General features: G+C 40.9%; 1 protein-coding gene across 6 annotated transcripts in view; it reads left to right on the forward strand.

The window, feature by feature from the left end:
• LYST (lysosomal trafficking regulator) overlaps positions 1-18,657 on the forward strand; it is a 213,960-nt gene that overhangs the window by 16,853 nt on the left and 178,450 nt on the right. For 3 of the 6 annotated variants that reach the window (XR_002823473.1, XM_004372798.2, XM_023727998.1), the window contains exon 1: positions 2-93. The exons of 1 other annotated variant lie outside the window; for it this stretch is intronic. The gene's annotated coding sequence lies outside the window, so the exon portion shown is untranslated. Of the gene's footprint in view, position 1; positions 94-546; positions 1,826-5,221; positions 6,051-18,657 lie in introns of those variants that run through there. 2 more of the 6 variants (XM_023727997.1, XM_023727996.1) reach the window with 2 other exon arrangements.

Below are 18,657 nucleotides of genomic sequence, written 5' to 3' on the forward strand. Positions count from 1 at the left end.
GCGTTCTTGGCGGCCGCAGCAGCGGCGACGACTCGGGATTCTCCGGTGAGGGGGGAGCGTGTGGCGGCAGCGGCGACGGCGGCTACGAAGCAGGTAAAGGCGGCCGCCGGGCGCCGACGACGCCAGCGGAGGGCTGGGATCCCGGACCCTATGCGTGGCCTGAGGGAGGACGGTTTGTAGGGTGGTGACAGCCCGAATGGGAGTCGGAGGCGCCGAGCTGAGGGCGCGGGGAGGATCCAGCCGGCTGCGGCGGCCCGGGGCTGCCTCCGCCGCCGCCTGCTCTTCTCGCTTGACAGCCGCCGAGCGGCGTGCGGGAGCTCCGCCCCGGCGCCCCGCACGTTGCCTCGGCCGCGCGCGGCCGCCGGACACTAACTTTATTTCCTGGCGCGCGCGGGGAAGAGGTCGGGCAGGCTGGCGGCAATCTCCTGTCTTTATTGTATTTTTTTGTCTTGTGCTTGGGGTGGGAGTTGAGCTGGAGCGGCGGCACTCCATCCATCCCTGGCCGGGCCCAGGCTAGAAAGCTGACGACGGAAGTTGACAGTTTCCGCGCCAACACCCTGCCGGCCGCTCTTGGTTCTCTGGCCCCACGGTGCTTGCCCACCTGTCATCTCCCCCTGCGCCTTCGCCTGCTGCTTTTCTCCTGCCTGCGACCACCCTTTGCCTGGTCGGACGAGAGACTCTGTCTCCAGGGAATCCCCTGGGACATCTGCCGTGTGTCCTGGGCATCTTTGTAGTTTTGGCTGAGATGTCCCTTCGCGTCTGGTGGCATTAAACTGCATGGAAAATAACCTAGGAAGACCCCCGTACCATAGCGTGGTGGCCAGGGGTTTGTTTAGCTGCTGAGGAAATAAGCTCAGAGGGGAGGCGGGCAAATCTGCTTTAAGAAACTCTTCCTAGCCCCGATTCTTATCGGGTTAAATAAAACATCTCCTATATGCTCAGCAGACCATACGCGCCCTATGACACAAGTTGATGGGTTTGTTTTAGTCAGAAAATTTAAAGGGAGCCGAATCTTGTGTTGAATACGTTCGTGTTGAATTCGGGCCGGTGTTTCCTTGAAGATTGAATTCATCTCGCATTTTCCCTAGGGTTCTTTGAACAGATTTGTGGGACAAACTGAATTGGGCTTTTCTTCCTGAAGATTCTTGGCTATTCTGCTCTGTTACTTTAAACTTCCACACCCAGAAACCTTGCACTAATAAAGATGTTGACTCTAAGCTTTTATTTTATAGATGTGATCAAGTTAATATAGGATGTCTGTTTTAAAGAGCTTTGCAGGTAGCCAGCAACTTTTTTTCAGATAGCTCCTTGCTGTCATCGTGTTGTTACCGCAAAGACTGGGAAATTTGGAGATGAGGAGCCAAAAGGAGAAAATGAGTTACTATCATTTAATTTACATGAAAGTACTTTGTAAACTATAAAATTATGCGTGTGTATATATATATATATATATATTCATTAATTTGATAAATATTTATTGGGTACCCACTGTGTGCCAGACATTTTTCTAAACAGATAAATATCTCCTCCTTTACGGAGCTTATATTCTAGTAGGGGACCTCAGTTATTAAAGAAAATATGTGCCATGTCAGATGATGTGAAAGCAAGAAGAGGGATGATAGAGAGTGAGGAGAGAGTTGCCATTTTAAATCGAGGTATATAGCCAGGGAAGGCCTCCTGGAGAAGATGACATTTGAGCTAAGACCAAGGAGGAAGGTTGTTTTAAGAAGAGGAAACAGCAGTTGCAAAAGCCCTGAGGCAGATGCGTGCTGGGTGTGTTTGAGGACAACAGAGAGGCTGATTTGGCTGTGGTTGAGTGAGCAAAGTAAGAGTAGTAGAAATAAAGTCAGAGAGATATGTGGGGGGTGACAGATCAGATTGTATAAAGCCTGTAGGCGTTTGTAAGACTTGGGCTTCTACTCTGAAAAGGGGAGCCATTAGAAGGTTTTGAGTAGAGAAGTGATATAACCAGACTTATCTTTTAAAAGGGTCACTCTGGTGGCTGGATGGAGAATAGACTTTGTTGGGCAGTGAGGGTGGTTGGGCAAGAGCAGAGCAGGGATACCAGTTAGGGGGCTGTTGCAGTAATCCATGCCAGAAATGGTGTAGCTTGGACCAGAGTGCTATTGGTGGAGGTGGTGAGGGATGATTTATTTCTGGATAAGTTGAGGATAGAATCAGCAGGAGATGTAACGGACACCAAAATTTTCATCCTGAGAAAGTAGAAAGATGGGGTAGATATTTTCTGAGATGAGGTTTATGAGAGGAGCAGGTTTGGTGGTGAGCAGACTAGGAAGATGACAAAATTAGACATCCACGTGGAGATTATTATTAGTAGACTCTAATGACGCTGACTGAAGAAATTTTACATTACCTTGACTATAACAGGAGTCCATGGGTGGCACAAATGATTAAGCACTTGACTACTAACTGAAAGGTTGGCGGTTTGAACCCACCCAGAGATGCCTCAAGAAGAAAGGCGTTAACATCAGCTTCCAAAAAGTCACAGCCTTGAAAACCCTGTAGAGCAGTTCTACTCTGCACATATGGGGTCACCATGAGTTGGAATCAACTCTACAGCGACCGGTTTGTTTTTGCTTGTTTGTTTGTTTTGACTGTAAAACCGAAAGCCCAGTGCATTGAGTCGATTCCAACTCATAGCAACACTATAGGACAGAGTATAACTGCCCCATAGGGTTTCCAAGGCTGTAAATCTTTACCAAAGCAGACTGCCACATTTTTTCCCACAGAGCAGCTGGTGGGTTCAAACAGCCAACCTTTTGGTTAGCAGTTGAGTGCTTTAACCAGTGCACCATCAGGGTGCCTTAGGTTTTGACTATAACAGGGGCTTAATATTTTCACCCGTAATTTGCTAACTTTTTTTGTCTTTTGCTTTTCATGCTCATTTTCTTTTTAGCTCTTTTGAACCAATCTGGTCATTCTTTTCCCAAATGTGGTTTTATTTTTATTTGCTTGCCCTCAGGACATCTGTTTGTTAGTTTTAGTTATAGAGAAAGTCATATAATCCCAGATTTCAGAGTATATTTTTAGTCTTTTGCTGTATTTGACTTGAACACCTTCCTCTGATTAATCTTTTTGTGAGTTATGTTTAGATGCCCAGCTTAAATTCAAGAATCTTTTTTAAGCCCCAGAAATCTCGTGAGGAAATGTGGCTTTACTTGGCCATTTATGAAGTTGCATGGAAATGATTTGTATTTTTAATACTTTATTAACTAGTCAGTTATATACAGGGATTATCCCAATTCTTTTGTTTCATTAAAAATGGCTTGAAATAAATGGGCCATCACATGTTAAATGGAAATCTTTTAAAATCAAATTTTACAGTATTTGGAGCAATAGAATTTGACCTGTAAAACTTGGATCAAAAATGTATCAGGCTCCTGGAATTTAAGGTCTGCTTCTTATATTAAGAAACCAGATAATAAGCTAATATTTTAAAATGAAATTTCAACTTAACTATATCCTGAAAGTATTTAAAAATCTGTCAAGATTAGTAACTAATTATAAGCTAATTTTGCAGTCAATGGGGACACTGTATTCTCTTTGCTATTACTTCTTTCACTGCTGCTCCTCACTGGTGTTAGACCTTGAACTTCTTAACTACCCTGGCTGTGTTTTACAGTAATTGAGAGTGGTTTTATACATTTGTAAATTTTGAACACTTTCCAGGTCCGCAGAAACCGTGGTGGTGTAGTGGTTAAGAGCTACGGCTGCTAAACAAACGGTTGGCTGTTTGAATCCACCAGGCGCTCCTTGGAAACCCTGTGGGGCAGCTCTACTCTGTCCTATAGGGTCTCTATGAGTCGGAATCGACTCAATGGCAACAGGTTTGGTTTTTTTTTTGGTTTTCCAGGTCTAACTGCTGGTAGGGGGGGAGAGGGCAGAACCCAAGAAAAATGTTACCTAATAACGTGAAATAATACTTAAATGTGATCATCTTAATTAATCGGGAAAGAATCAGAAATAATTTTCTAAAGGCTAGCCATTGTTCCATTCAGATGTGGTTCTTTGAAATTGAAACCCAAAATGGATGAGGAGATAAGAGAGCATCTAGCCTCTTTAAACAAGTGAAGGAAGTAGATGAACAGTAAGGTAAAGTACTGCACATACGTAGAAATGTTTATAGAATTACTGCCACTCATCTTTTAACAAGTAAAGAGAAAAGAAGAGTTTTGTGAGAAACCTGAGGATTTACATATTTTACATTTTAAAATGGGGGAGGAGGGGAAAGGTGAAGCCCAGGAACTATACATTAAAAATCTTGACAGTGACTGATTCCTAGAAAATTATAGCGATTACCAAAATTATGGAGAGTACCAGATTGCCAAACAGATGATTCTTGAATATTTAGAAAAGTAAGCACTGATTTCTAAGACCTAGAATTGGTTTCTAAGAACAAGTCATATCAAACTAACCTCATGCACACTTTGCCAAAGGTATAAATACAAAACGCATTGCCGTCAAGTGGATTCCGACTCATAGCAACCTTACTGAACAGAGTAGAACAGTCTAGGGTTTCCAAGGCTGTAATCTTTACAGAAGTAAATTGCCACACCTTTCTCTTACGGAGCAGCTGGTAGGTTTAAACTGCCAACCTTTCAGTTAGCAGCCAGGCACTTTATCCACTATGCCACCGGGGCTCCTGCCAAAAATATAGCAATATTAAATAAGCTTTGTATCCCCCCCATTGCTGTTGAGTCGATTCTGATTCATAGCGACCCTGTAGGACTGAGTAGAACTACCGTATAGTGTTCCCAAGGCTGTAAATCTTTGCGGAAGCAGATTGCCACGTCTTTCTCCCGTGAGGTAGCTTGTGGGTTCGAACCACTGACCTTTTGGTTAGCTGCTGAGTGCTTAACCACTGCATCACCAGGGCTCCTATATAATCTTTGTATAAAAACTAAACCAAACCCGTTGCCCTCAAGTTGATTCCGACTCATAGCAACCCTATAGGACAGAGTAGAACTGCCTCACAGGGTTTCCAAGGAGCAGCTGGTGGATTTGAACCGCTGACCTTTTGGCTAGCAGCCAAATGCTTAAACCACTGTGCCACCAGGGCTCCAATCTTTGTATAGCATGTCACGATTTACAGAACATATTTCCATTTAAAGGAGCCCTGGTGACACGGTGGTTAAGCACTCTGCTGCTAACCAAATGGTCACTGGTTTGAACCTACCAGTGGCTCTGCGGGAGAAAGATGTGGAAGTCTGCTTCCATAAACATTACAACCTTAGAAACCTCATGGGGCAGTTTATAGGATTGCTATGAGTCATATTCGACTTCACAGCAGTGGGTTGGGTATTCTTATTTAGTATTTCATTTAACCCTTACAAGGGCTCTGTGAAATAGTGTAAAATGAGGAGGACTTCAACAGTAGCAGTCCTATGGAAGAGACGAAGGGAAAGATTTTAGGGAGAACTTGCTCAGATATGGGGTAAAGGGGAGGAAGGAATCAAAGTGGGCTTTAAAGATTCTAGATTGAGTGGGTGAATGGTGATGCTGATAATTAATCTTAATTTTAAAAATACAGGTGAGGGAGTAGATTTGGAGATGTGAAATTCATCAGTTCCCTTCAGTTTGGTGGAATTAACAGTTTCATTTCCTTTGTTGGAATCAAGTAGGGTATAATTAAAATTGTAAGACTGTATAGATCTGGAGCTCGGGAGAAAAGCCTTAAGCAAATAAAATATTTCTTCATTCATTCAGTAAATATAAACTATTCTTTCAAATACTTTTGATAATGAAGGGAGGACAGTGGGTGAAAGCTTGAGCTAGGAGATGTGATCAGTGGAAGGCTTGCTTTTCTTTAAGGATGGAGGAGTCAAGGACACTTTAATGACCAAGGGAAAGGAGCCACTGAAGAGGAGAGAAAATCGAAGTCACAAGAGAAAAGAGATAATTGTTCAAAGAGAATCTCGAGGGAAATAAAAGAGGTGGGAACATAGGCACAAATGAAGGAGTTGCCTTGAAGAGCAGTGATGCATCTCCCTTTTTCAAAAGAAAAGGAAACTGGGAGTAGATACAGATAGGTAAGTATCCAGGATGGCATCTTTTTCTCTGTGAAGCAAGCTGTCTGCTGAGACTGAGAGGGAAGAGCGTGGATTGGAGTATTATTGAGGGGAGAATAGTCACTATTGGAAAAGGGACTTGATCAGGGACAAGTGACCTAATTGCTGAATAGCGATGAATACTCTCCTGAGGCTAGAGATCACAAATGTACAGGAGGTACATCAAGATAGTTAAGTAGTCTTCTCCAGCAGCCCCCCATAACAGAGGAGAAAACAAACAGACTGAATCTGAATGGGGATTGGGAGGGAAGGTGTGATGGCGAACTTAGGAGGGGAGCGGGTGGGAGGTGGGAGGTGAGGGTGGTAATGAGATTGCTAACTGAAGGGCTGAATGATAGAGATCCTGCTTGATTGAGGAAGAAAGCCAAGCCCAGAGGGGACTGACAAATGTGGAGACTGAAGAGGGTGAAGAACCTCATTGAGAAGGGGGCAGAATTAATGGAAATAAAGGAGTACTAGGGATGGAGAAATAGACACATGCAATGTGAGAGTCCAAAATTTAAGATATTGGAGTTGGAGCAGTTTCAGGTGGCCAAAGTATAACCAGTGATGTTTGGTTGCCAATATTAATAATGCTGATTACATCAATAGTAGTATTGATTTAAAAAAAAAAAAAAAAAAGGATGTTGTTGAGTTGATTCCGACTCCTAGCGACCCTACAGGATAGAGTAGCACTGCCCCATAGGGTTTCCAAGGAGTGGCTAGTGGAGTTGAACTGCTGACCTTTTGGTTAACAGTTGAGCTCTTAACCACCGCACCACCAGGGCTCCAAAAGCTGCTATTTATTGACTCCTGTTTTCTAGTCGCTATCCTAAATGCTTTCCATAGGTTATTACAGTTTTCATCACAGTTCTGTGAGATATCTATTAGTATCTCCATTTTACAGACGTGGAAACTATGGCTCAGTGAGGTTAGGTAACTTACCTAAGGCACATGGCTAAGTACCTGAGTATGGTTCCAAAGCCCTTAGGCCCAATTACAAACCATGCTGGCCCTCTGCACTGAACAAGAGGAAGTCAAAGAGGTCTAAGTTTAGGGTATCTCTTAGAAAACCAGGAGAATCCTGACTCATATTCTTGGGCTGGGATATGGGTGCATATATGAGAGAAAGTGATTCAAAGGAGGAGATGAAGAAATCCTCCTTTGTAAAGGTAGAGGATAAGAAAGTTTCTTAGCAACAGAACTAGGATTCCTGAAGGTAGGAAAGAATCCAGGGAGGGAGAACTTACCTGTTTGTACATGAAAAATCAGAAAGAATGGACTGGTAGGTAGGGTGATCATGTAATTCATCAACCAAACAGGCACTATTTTGAAAATGAAAGAGGTGTCATTCATAATTACTCTGGAACAACAGGCTGTCCTTGTCAAGTCAAGATGTTTGGTCATTCCAGTTACAGGTAACTACAGGAGGTATCACCCTGGAAACGGATTGTAGATGTTGAGAATGAATGAGTTGAGCCCTAAGCTAGAGGGGTATGTGTGGAGCTTACTAGCCTAAAATCTTTCTCTCTAGCTCCGTGACACTGCCCTGGAATGTTCTGGGTACAGCTTGTTGTATAAGGGTCTGGGGATTTGAAGAAAGATTTGGAAGCCATTAACATATAGGTGGCAATTGAAACCTTAGAAGTGGATGAGATCAGCAAGGAAGAGTACAAAGAAAGGGAAGTAAGAGAGAATCCAGAGGCTCACCAATTAAGGAGCTGGCAGAGCAGAATCCAGCCAAGGAGACGAGAAGTGGTCAAGGAGTAGAAAGAAAACCAAAGGAGATTGGTGGCTCACAAGTCAGGGGAGAAGAGATGTTTAAGAAATAAATGGTTAATAATTTCATATAGTTCATGTTCCTCAGAAGAGATCGAATTAGGTAAGGACTGAAACATGTCCCTTGGATTGGATTTGGCAATTAGAGGGTTATTGTTGATCTTGGCTAGAGTAGATTCAGTAGAGTAGTGTGGGCAAAAGCCAGAGTATAGTGTGTAGAAAGGTGAGATGAGGTGAGAAGACTACTTCTAGGGTAGACCGCTCTTGGGTCATCTTGGAAAAAGGAGGTGTGAAAAGGATTTTTTTTTTCTTTATAAATTTAGGCTGTGAAGAAACCAATGGACATGAGGGGTTTAAAAACTAGCAGGGAGCTGAAAGTAGAACCAATGCTTCTTAGTAATGTCTAATCAGTACTTTTGTTGTAATTGAAAGGGTGAGAAAGAATCAAGTAAGATAAACTTTATAATAACTAAAACTTCAAAAACTGGACTGGGTGGGAAGTGTTTATTGAAGAGATAACCAGTTGCCATCTAGTTGATTCTGATTCATGGCTACCCCCCGCCCCACAAGTGTGTCAGAATAGAACTGCATTCCATAGGGTTTTCAATGGCTGATTTTTAGAAAGTAGATCACCAGGACTTTCTTCCAAGGTACCTCTGCGTGGACTCAAATCTCCAAACTTTTGGTTAGCTTTCAAGCGCCTTAACCATTAATGTTTGCTTCACCCAAGGACTTCACTGAAGAGATAGAAATCCTAGTTTGGGTGAAATATTGGTAAATGACCTCTAGGGTGCGGACTAACTGTAGGATTCTGTTTTCACTCTACTTTTAAACCTATTTTTTGGAAAGGTGTAACCATCTCCCACTCCCACTCTCAAGATTGTTGTTGGGATGATTTTGCCATTTTCTAGGGATTTGTTCTTGTACTTGATTCTTTTTTAAAGTTAACGGTGTCTTTGTACAATGGAAGTATTTTCTGGTTAAGTATATTTAAATTTTTTGTTGTAGTAGCATTTAGTTCTTGGTTGAGATCACTGTTCATTAGTAATTTCTGTTTATTTGATATGTTTTTGTTGCTAGTTGCCATCAAGTTGATTCCGACTCATGGCAACCCCAGGAGATCAAATCTATATTCTCGTTTTAGTATTAAGAACTTTTAAAGAGTAATAATAGTATATTATTCTTTTCCTTCCTCTTACCTCTTTAAAATAGATCCGACTGAAATGTGATTTCTTATAATAGAATTCTTATTAGTTCTGTAGTTCACTTGTCTTGGTTCCTTATATGGAAGAATAATAGTCATAATTGCATACATATGTTTCAGCAGCATAATTACTACACTGAGTTTGGATGAGTGTGAAATTAAAAGAATGATTTCCTCTTTTATCATATAATGTGGCTTATTTGAAAGCAAAACTACATATCAGTTCATAAAATGCATTCATTGTTATTGCTTCTACTTCTGGGTATTCATTCACTAAAGTGTAAAATTCATTGATATCCTGGTCAATGGCAAAAGGAGGTTCTACTGGTATAACTTGGCCCAGCCAAATTGATACACACGTTTTTGGGGGGACATAATTCAAACCACAACATTCCACCCTTTGGCCCCCAAAAATCACATCCTTGCAACATGGAAAACATATTCTCCCCATCATATCATAGCAAAAGTCTTAAGTCCAAGTCCAAAATCCAAAAATTCTTCTTCATCTGTGGAATCTAGAATAGAAGTTATTTGCTTCCAAAGGTACAATGGCAGAACAGGCACAAGCTAGACATTTCCATTACAAATGGGAGAAATTGCAGGGAAAGAAGGCATAACAGGTACCAAGCAAGTTAGCAGAACACATTACATTAGCCCTCAAGGCTTTGAAAATAATCCTCTGTTCTCTGAGACAATTTACACAATGGCCCTGCCCTCCAGACTCTAGGTATTGGCCGCAGTCTCTGGATTTTGAGTGGAGGCCCCTCAGCCCTGGGCTTCAGCTCTGCCTTCCAGGCCCACTGGTACAGCAACTCTGCTCCCTTGGCTTTAGGTGCACAGTTCTCCCAGTCCATCTGAGTGTCGACTCCATCCTTAGAAGCACCAGAGGCCATTGCTGCACCCTTTGAAACCCCTGAGGTCATAGCCATACCTTTTGAGACTGAGGCAGCTCGGCTTCTTGTGTCCCTTGTCTCTTCAGCTTCTGCTTCTGCTTCTGTTTCCTGTGGCCTCTTGGCCCTCGGGCCTCATGCCCACATCTGTCCTGCTGGGGCAAGTGTTCCAAAGCTTCGTAGCTCCACCAGTAAGTGCCCGGAGGCACCCCACTCCGCCAGGAAGCCTTCTGCGCACAGGCACTCAGCTCTCTCCCTCGGTAGGTCAGCAAGCCTAGCTCCACCGATACATGCCTGGAGGCACCCCGCTCCACCAGGAAGCCTCCTGCGCACAGGCACTCAGGCACTCAGCCCTCTCGCTCCGTGGGTCAGCTCCAGCGCCGTCTCACTCTGGTCTTCTGGTTCTGCTGCTGTTGGTTCTCTGCCAGTGTCACTTCTCTGCCACTGCAGGTTCTCTGCTGCTGCTGGTCCTTCGTTGCTGCCACTGCTGTATCCATTGACAGTTTCAAAACCACTTCCATATTTTAGGTGTCTGTTAGAGCAGCACCGCACTCTCTTGGTACCAAATTCTGTCTTAGTCATCTAGTGCTGCTATAACAGAAATACCATAAGTGGATGGTTTTAACGAAGAGAAGTTTATTTCCTCACAGTCAAAGTAAGCTAAAAGTCCAAATTCAGGGAGTCAGCTCCAGGGGAAGGCTTTTTCTCTCTGTCGGCCTTCTTCTCTTCAGTGTTCCCCCAGACTAGGAGCTTCTCTGCGCAGGGACCCCGGTCCAAAGGACACACTCTGCTCCCGTCAGTGCTTTCTTGATGGTGTGAGGTCCCCAACTCTCTGCTTGCTTCCCTTTCCTTTTATCTCTTGAGAGATAAAAGGTGGTGCAGGCCACACCCCAGGGAAACTGCCTTTACATTGGATCAGGGAAGTGACCTGGGTAAGGGTGGTATTACAATCCCACCCTAATCTTCTTTAACATAAAATTACAATCACAAAATGAAGGCCAAACATACACTTCTGGGAATCATGGCCCAGCCAAATTGATACACATTTTTGGGGGGACATAATTCAAACCATGACACTGCTTATGTCTATCAGCTCACTCTTATCCTCCTTTCTATATTTGCTTGCCTAGCTTTGTTGGACCTTTACTGTATTACATTTGTTAAAGTTTAAAATCTTTTGCCATTTTCCAAATTTCCTCTTATGATGCTTCCAGAGCCAGTAATGCTCATAATTATTCTTGACCTTTTTTCTCCAATAGCCTTATTTAAATATTTTGGAGACTATTTCTAAAGTCATACATTCCACTCTACTGAACTATGCTTATTTTCTCCACACTTTATTTTTTTAAAAATAGAATCCCAGGAAGGTAGTTTTGACAAAACCTGATTATGTACAATTTAGGAAACCTTTAAAATCTGTTATTTTAATCTTAAATTAACCTTGGCACTTACTACATTTTCTGAATGTTGTACTGTCATAAAAGTTCAGAACCCAAAGAGACCTTTAGAGATCATCTAGTTGTTTTTGTTTTGTTTTGTTACTTTTTAAAAATACATGAGGAGGTTGGGAGTCAGAAAGGTTAAGCATCTTGCCTAAGATCCTAAAAGAGAGTTGGAGGCAAAACAGGAAACCAAAAGTTTCTTGACTTTCAGTCTAGTGTTCTTTCTACTGTGCCACCAACCTCTTGAAAACTTTAATGCATTTTAAGAAAGCAGTTCTATAGCCAAAAGATCTCCTGTACACCAGAGAAACCATAGTCTTTGGTGTTCAGTATGTAATTTACTTATAACTTTAGCCCTTTTTCTTTATACGTGTCTACATTTAGACATAGAAAGAAACTAATTGTGATGATACCTAATGTGGTAGGAAAAAAAAAAAAAATAAGTGTAGGTTGAATTTGAAATGCATTTACTCAGAAAGTGTTTACATATATTCTTGTTCTATTTCTGTTCTCATCACTACCAACCCCACTCTCTCTTTCCCCACCATCTATCTGTCTTACGGTAAGAGAGCAATTGATTCAGCGATCGGTTATCCATTTGACCTCACTGTTATACTTCTTGATGTGAAAGTTTTGTAACAGTATATATATATATATATATATATATTTTTTTTCTTTAGAAGGGAGTTTTCATTGTGTCTGTAAAAACTCTGAAAAGGTAAGAAAAGAAACTAGTGCCGTCGACAACTGAAAGATGTCTTTAAAGCTAGAAGTAGATATTTGTGTTCAGCGCAGTATTTCTAGAATGTATTCTGCAGAATCTTTTACTTTATGCAAAATATATATTAAAACTATTGATCATTATAGTGTTGCTATGTTTTTATTTGCTTGCTATAAATTATTTTTATTGTTTTTATTTCAGTTTTAGGGCAAAGTTCCAAGCTGTGTTTTATTCTTTAGGAGGAATGTAAGACCATCATGCCTTCAGTTGATATATAATAAATAAATGTTGCCATTTTAACATTTTTAATAGGTACAATTCATTGCCAGTTGATTTTTAAAACTTATCTTCTGTTTTAAAATCTTTAACATAGTATGAATAACAGTGAAAATTTTATTGCAGAAGTTTTTTTTGTTTTTAATTTTAAAAATTTTGGTAAGTTTTTTTTTAGATGTTTCTGTAGTACTGTCTTTAGTATTTTAAATGCGTGTTGTGAAATAGGGAAAAGGTCCTGGAAAGGTGCATATTTATTTCCCATAGCTAGCTATGAGAAGATTTCTTAAAAGGTATTTGAATATTAAAATGCTTTCTATGAAAGTCATTTTAAATAAATTGGTGTTTATTTATTGAGCTCTTGCTATTTGTGGCACTGTACTAGGCACTGATTTTTTTTTTTAAACAAATAAGACCTCTTAAGGAAAGCACACTGTAGCTTGGAAAGAAACAGTACAACCCCCTAATACAGTGTAGTGAGTGCTAAGATAGAAGCATGCAGAAAAGTAAGCAGTTTTACCTGGAACGGGGGATTTCCATAGAAGGAACAACAGGATAAAAAGTGAAATAATGTTGAGAAAGTGTATACCTTTTGGAGGAATTGTAGGTAGTACAGTGTGGTTAGTACATAAAGAGTGTTATGAGGAATGATGGGAGATTGGAAAGGCTAGATGGTGAAGGATATTGCATAACGTAAGGAGTTGGGTTCTTATTCCCTAGGAGTTGGGTGCCATGATTTTAAGGTGTGTGAGTGACATTTTTAGCAGTTGTAGGATTTGAATTGGATGGAAAGTAGACCAGAGGCAGGGTGACCAATGAGGGGGTGGTGGTTATTGCAAGTGAGAGAGGTGAGGGCCTAAGCATGTTTAGGTATAAAGTTAGAGGAAAGGGACCAGATTCAAGGTGATGATGATAATAGCTAATAATTATTGATTTTCCTGCCATCTGCCAGAGACTGTGCTATTTTACAGGAATTATCTCATTTTTTTTTTTTAAGGGAGCACAGTACTCATGGGTGATATTGTTTATTTTATGCACCTGTTATTTAGCTGAAAGGTAACCTCTGGGAGTGGTTTCAGCTCCAAGTTTAAAGGGTACCTCAGGACAATAGGGGTTCCTCTAATCTCTACTGGTCCAGTAAGTCTGGCCTTTTTAAAGAATTTAAGTTTTGTTCTACATTTTTCTCCTGTTCTATCCAGGACCATCTATTGTGTCCCTATCTCATTTAATTTTGATACTCAAAACAACTGTGGTTGGTCTTATGAGCTTAGTTGTACAGATAACAAACTGAGGCTTAGAGAGAGGAAGTAAAGTACTCAAGGTCATTGAGTTAGTGAGTAGCAGATACAGAGGTGAACCAGCAAGCTGTCAAAAAGAGACAATTGCCTGGGATCTACAACTGATTAGATGAAGCATCATTCTGGTTTGTGACCTGAGTGACTGGGTAGAGACCATTAACTGAAGTAGGAATGAGGAAGTAAGAGCTGGTTTGTAAGAGGGAGGAGCCAATGTTTATTTTGGAGAATAGAAACTTGAATACAGAATACAGAGAAATTGCCTGGGTCTGAATCCTGGCACTGACACTTAGTAGCTCTGTGACCTTGAGCAGTTGCCTAACCTTATTGTGCTTCGGTTTCCAGTATATGACAAGTAAGGACAATAATAGTACTTAAGAGATTGTTATGAGGCTTAAATCAATTACTATATGTACTTATGGGAGTCCCTGGTTGGTACACACAGTTAAGCACCTGACTACTCACCCAAAGGTTGATGTTTGAACCCACCTAGAGGTGCCTCAGAAGAAAAGAACTTAGCAATCTGCTTCTTAAAGGTCATAGCCATGAAAATCCTGTGAAGCACAGTTCTGCTCTGACATACGTGGGGTTGCCGTGAGTTGGCACTGACTTGACAGCAACTGGTTCCGGTTATTAGAGGGCTTACAGTAGTGCTCGGCATTGCAGTAATCACTGTTGTTAGCTATTATCATCACCATCGTCATCATCATCATCATTATTCTATAAAAATTCAAAGATCTGTTTTGAGGATTGATGAGCTCGTAAGTATAAAACTTTAGCCTGTCCGTTCTAGCAGAGATATAAAGCCAGGGAGATGATTTCCGTGGATGAGCTGCCGTAGTTGCTTTTAGTGCAGCCACACCATAAGCCACAATGGCTCAAAATTTCCGTTCTTTTGTAGTGTTCAGGATCAAACACTGGTTCCTCCTGAGATATCTGGTTCCCTAATTTGTTTTAGGGAAAATGAGCTTCTTGTTGAAGAGCTCAAGTCTGATACATTTTGGTGTGACTTCCCCTGAGTTTCCTTTAAAATTCTGCCTTGCTCCTCTTTGCCTGGAGTCCTTGGGTAGTGCAAATGGTTAAGTGCTTGACTACTAGCCAGAAGGTTGGCAGTTCAAACCCACCCAGAGGCACTCGGAAGAAAGACATGACAATCTGCTTCCAAAAGATCACTGCCTTGAAAACCCTATGTAGCAATTCTACTCAACAGCAACTAACAACAACAATCCTTTGCCTGGGTGTCCTTTTAGTTCCTGAACAACTTTGTCAAATTTGTCAACTAAGTAGCCAGTCTGACCTCTCCTCCGTAGGCCAACCACAGGTTTCAAGGCAGCTGGAATGGAGAGTATTCAGTATTTTTGTAAATATCTTCATGGACTTGGAGGTTGTGTTGTCAGCTCCCTGAAATAGAAAAAAAAATAGTATGTGCATTTTTCTGTATGTGTTACATTTCTCCGAAAACCACTGCTCCTACTCATTTTTTTGAGATTTCTTTATTTGAGCAGACTGGACAGTGTTTTGTTCTGTTGTATATAGGGTAGCTATGATTCAGAACGGACTTAACGGCACCTAACAACAATGACAACATAATTCTACATAAATTGAAAATATTTCATTAAACACACTTTTCTACTTTTGATTTTGCCTGAATGCATAATACAGAATAAATGTAAGAACAGTACAACCGTTTATTTCTGCATTCATTGGTTAAGGGTTATTCTAGTCCCACGTTTTTAAATATGAAATATTTAGGTCAGAGGCAACTTTTAGCTCTCTGCTGAAATTCCATTTAGAGCTGAAGGTGTTACGTCTTGTTAAAATGTAAATACCTCTTTCTAGGAGGAGCATCATTTCATTTTTTTTTTTCAGGTCTCTTCTTGGTATAAATTAAAAATGCAGAAGCATGTGGAAAAAAGATAACAAGAGGCTGTAGAACATCTTCAGAAGTTTGGGGTGTCCGGATAAATTGCCCACAGGGGCAAAAAAGCAGAGGACAAGGAGGCAGGATTATTGCCTCTCGACAGTTTTACTTAGTGCCAGACCTAATCACTAGAATACACTTAACATATTGCCTTCTGAAATATAGCTTGGCTGTGGGAAGGCTCTCAAAAATTCCATGCAATATTAGGAATAATATTGGATAGGAATCTACAGGCCTACTTGTCAAAATATGACCTTGAGTATATCCCACCTATATTTAGAGACCATCTCAAGACTAGATTTGATGCATTGAACACTAGTGACTGAAAACCAGAAGAGTTGTGGAATGACATCAAGGACATTATACATGACAGGAAGACAGGAAGGAAAGAAAAAACCAAAGTGGATGTCAGGAGAGACTCTGAAACTTGCTCTTGAGTGTAGAGTAGCTACAGCAAACAGAAGAAATGATGAAGTAAATGAGCTGAGCAGAAGATTTCAAAGGGTGGCTCAAGAAGTCAAAGTAAAGTATTATAATGAAATGTGAAAATACCTAGAGTTAGAAAATAAAAAAGGGAAGAACATGCTTGGCATTTCTCAGGCTGAAATAACTGAAGAAAAAATTGAAGCTTTGAGTTGCAATATTGAAGACTTCTACAGGGAAAATATTGAATGACACAGGAAAGCATCAAAAGAAGAAAGAAGGAGTACATGGAGTCACTGTACCAAAAAGAATTGGTTGACATTCAGCCATTTCAGAAGGTAGCATATTATCAGAAACTGATGGTACTGAAGGAAGAAGTCCAAACTGCACTGAAGAGAATGGCAAAAATCAAGGCTCCAGGAACTGACGGAATACCAATTGAGATGTTTCAACTGATGGATGCAGTGCTGGAGGTGCTCACTCGTCTATGCCAAGAAATTTGTAAGACAGCTACTTGGCCAACTGGCTGGGAGAGATCCATATTTGTGCCCATTCCAAAGAGAGGTGATCCAACAGAATGTGGAAATTATCAAACAAAATCATTAATATCACACACAAGTAAAATTTTGCTGAAGGTAATTCAGATTTGCAGCAGTACATCGACAGGGAACCGCCAGAAATTCAAGCCAGATTCAGAAGAGGATGTGAAACAAGAGATGTCATTGCTGATGTCGGATGGATCTTGGCTGAAAGCAGAGAATACCAGAAAGATGTTTACCTGTGTTTTATTGACTATGTAAAGGTATTTGACAGTGTGGAATTGTAGCTAACGTTGCAAATAATGAGAATTCCAGAACACTTAGTTGTGCTCATAAGGAACCTGTAGATAGACAAAGAGGCAATCATTTGAACAGAACAAGGGAATACTGTGTGGTTTAAAGTCAGGAAAGGTGTGTGTCAGGGTTGCATCCTTTCACTGTACTTATCCAATCTGTATGCTGAGCAAAAAATCTGAGAAGCTGGACTATATGAAGAAGAATATGGCATGAGGATTGGAGGACGACTCATTAACAACCTGCGATATACACGACACAACCTTGCTTGCTGAAAGTGAAGAGGACTTGAAGCACTTACTGATGAAGATCAAAGACTGCGGCCTTTAGTATGGATTGCACCTCAGCGTAAAAAAAACAAAAATCCTCACAACTGGACCAATAAGCAACATCATGACAAACGGAGAAAAGATTGAAGTTGTCAAGAATTTCATTTTACTTGGATCCATAATCAATGCCCATGGAAGTAGCAGTCAAGAAATCAAACAGTGTATTGCATTGGGCAAATCTGCTGCAAAAGGCCCCTTTAAAGTGTTCAAAAGCAAAGATGTCGCTTTCAGGACTAAAGTGCACCTGACCCAAACCATGGTATTTTCAGTTGCCTCATACGCATGTGAAAGCTGGACAATGAATAAGGAAGACTAAAGAAGAATTGATGCCTTTGAATTATGGTGTTGGCAAAGAATATTGGATATAGCATGGACTGCCAGAAAAACTAACAAATGTCTCTTGAAGAAGTACAGCCACAATGCTCCTTAGAAGCAAGGATGGCAAGACTTTGTCTTACTGCTTTGGACATTATCAGGAGTGACCAGTCCCTGGAGAAGGACATGCTTGGTAAAGTAGAGGGTGAGCAAAAAAGAGGAAGATCCTCAACAAGATGCATTGACACAGTGGCTGCATCAGTGGGCTCAAGGATAACAAAGATTGTGAGGATGGTGCAGGACCTGGTGGTGTTTTCTTTCTATTGTATGTAGGGTCACTATTAATTGGAACCAGCTTGATGGCACCTAACAACAACAACATGACTTTCAGTAAATCACTTAACTTTTTTTTTTAATTGTTGTGCTTTAAGTGAAAGTTTACAATTCAAGTTAGTCTCTCATACAAAAATTTATACATACATTGTTTTGTGACCCTAGTTACTCTCCCTATACTGTGACACCACACTCTTCCTTTCCCCCCTGGATTTCCCATGTCCATTCAACTAGCTTTTGACCCTCTCTGCCTTCTCATCTGCCAGTTTAGTCTCATGTATCTACTTGAGCTAAGAAGCACATTCTTCATGTGTATCATTTTATGTCCCATAGTCCAGTCTAATCTTTGTCTGAAGAGTTGGCCTCGGGAATGGTTTTAGTTTTGGGCTAACAGAGAGTCCAGGGGCCATGACTTCTGGGGTCCCTTCAGTCTCAAATCATTAAGTCTGGTCTTTTTACTAGAATTTGAGTTCTGCACCTTACTTTTCTCCTGCTGCATCAGGGACTCTCTGTTGTGTTCCCTGTCAGGGCCGTCATTGTGGTAGCGGTAAATCACTTAACCTGCATCTGCCTTAGTGTTCTTATCTGTAAAATTTTGAGGGGCAGTACTAAGGTCATTTAACTTTTGAGCCTTGATTCTAGAGTAGATTCTCATTCTAAGATAATTCATTAAATGCAAAATCCCTGGCAATTTTCTGTTACTGGCAGTCAACTTGTTACTTGACTTGTTAGTTGAAAAAAATTTTTTTTGAGTGTGGTAGTTACTTCTTATAAATGGCTGTGTTCCAAAGGTTCATTTCTAAGACGGTTTTTTAGAATGTAAAGGGTTTG

The sequence above is a fragment of the Trichechus manatus genome, unplaced genomic scaffold (assembly GCF_000243295.1).
Source record: "Trichechus manatus latirostris isolate Lorelei unplaced genomic scaffold, TriManLat1.0 scaffold00021, whole genome shotgun sequence".
In the NCBI taxonomy this organism is placed as follows: Eukaryota; Metazoa; Chordata; class Mammalia; order Sirenia; family Trichechidae; genus Trichechus; species Trichechus manatus.